This window comes from Acinonyx jubatus, chromosome A1 (assembly GCF_027475565.1).
Source record: "Acinonyx jubatus isolate Ajub_Pintada_27869175 chromosome A1, VMU_Ajub_asm_v1.0, whole genome shotgun sequence".
Taxonomy (NCBI): Eukaryota; Metazoa; Chordata; class Mammalia; order Carnivora; family Felidae; genus Acinonyx; species Acinonyx jubatus.
The window spans coordinates 29,896,550-29,898,419 of NC_069380.1; positions in this window are offsets into that span (position 1 = coordinate 29,896,550).

A 1,870-nucleotide genomic window follows, 5' to 3' on the forward strand; every position below is an offset into this window, starting at 1 on the left:
CTCAGGTCACGATCTCACAGTTTGTGGGTTCGAGCCCTGTGTTGGGCTCTGTGCTGACAGCTCAGAGCCTGGAGCCTGCTTTGGATTCTGTGTCTCCCTCTTCCTCTGCTCCTATCCCATTCACTCTCTGTCTCTCTCTGTCTCTCTCTCTCCAAAATAAACATTAAGAAAAAAATTTAAAAAAACACACTTTCCATTGCAACAACATACAGTGTTATAGGACAGTGATATGGTGGTTAATATTTTTTCTGTTACCAATGTGTATTTATTCATTGACTTAATCATAGATTGAATAACTCTTGGCGATTGTTGTCAAATTCAAGTTTGGAAATTTGAGGGTTTATTGCACATCGAGAAGTGGGGACTGAACGTGGAGGTATGTTCTATGGGTACCAGCCTCTATCAAAGGCAGAAGCAAATTCTCTGAATATCAGAAAATTGCTGATAAAGTCATTGACACTCCATTCTCCATTTTGGCCTTCTCTTCTGTTTATTTCTCCGTTCTTTTTCTAACTAAGTGGTGGCATGATATTACTGAGATGATTTTTTTGTTTTTTAAGAGAGAGAGAGCACATGCGGTGGGCAGGGGCAGCAGAGAGAGAGGGAGAGAGAGAGAGAATCTTAATTAGGCTGCATGCTCAGCATGGAGTCTGAAGTGGGACTCGATCTCACGACCCTGAGATCATGACCTGAGCCGAAATCAAGTTGGATGTTTAACCAACTGAGCCACCCAGACACCCCACCAAATGCTTTTAAATGTCTTCTCACTGTCCCTTTTCCCCTCTTCCCTTCCAGTATTTAAGGAGATAGCTGGTTTTGCAATTTTTGCCTCGGGGGAAGGATAGAGGGGGAGGAAACACCTACATTAGGGGTTTAGGTTCCCCAAGTAGTTCCTTTTAGGAGATTGTTCAAACAGAGGGATTGCCCTCCAGAGTATAAAATTCCTCAAGGTAGAAAGAAGAGGAAGTAAGGGAAGGGAGAACAGAGACCTCAGTGTGCCCAGGAGACAGAGACCTGGCTTTGTTTGTAGGAGGGGGTCTGCAGAGGAAGGACCACATAAGAAGGGTGTGTGAGACCTAAGGGCAAAATGAGTAAGCCCACTTTCTCAATGGAGATTCCCCTCCCCACCCCCCAAATGGAAAAACCCAGTGAGGGGATGGCTGTGGGACCCGTCAGAGAGGACATGCCATAGACATCTCATCATATATGCCCATGTCCACGGGCTACAGAAAGAACCAGCAGAGCTGAAGGGGCCACTGGGACAGGGTCATCTCTGTGGTGATCATGTAGCTGATGGCAGAGCATAAAGGTGGAGGATGGATGGCTGTTGGATGCTTGTAAAGACAAACGACATAAGACTGGATAAGCCACCCTTTTGCCTTGAATAAATAAGCTCTAAGGAACAAGGGTGGTAGAATAGGATACTCAAATATAAATTAAGGTGCCTTTAAAAGTCTTTGGAGATACAAACCTTTTTTTAAAGTTTACTTATTTTGAGAGAGCAAGAGACAGTGCAGGAGGGTCAGAGAGAGAGGAGAGGGAGAAAGAGAGAATCCCAGGCAGCCTCCACACTGTCAGCAAAGAGCCCGATGTGGGGCTTGAACTCACAGACCATGAGATCATGACCTGAGCTGAAATCAAGAGTCAGATGCTTAACCGACTGAGTCGGCCAGGCATCCGGAGATAGAAACATTTATAGTATCTCCTTTTGAGAGAAGGAAAAGATAAACATGAGTCATGTAGTGCAGTTTGACCAACACACATGGTCATGTCTGATTGGTGCGGCAGTCAGAATTCTGTGGAGTATTAAAATGGATTCCCGTTCAGAGTGAGTCCTTGCTCTGCTCAGAGAATTCTGTTGCTTTAGATG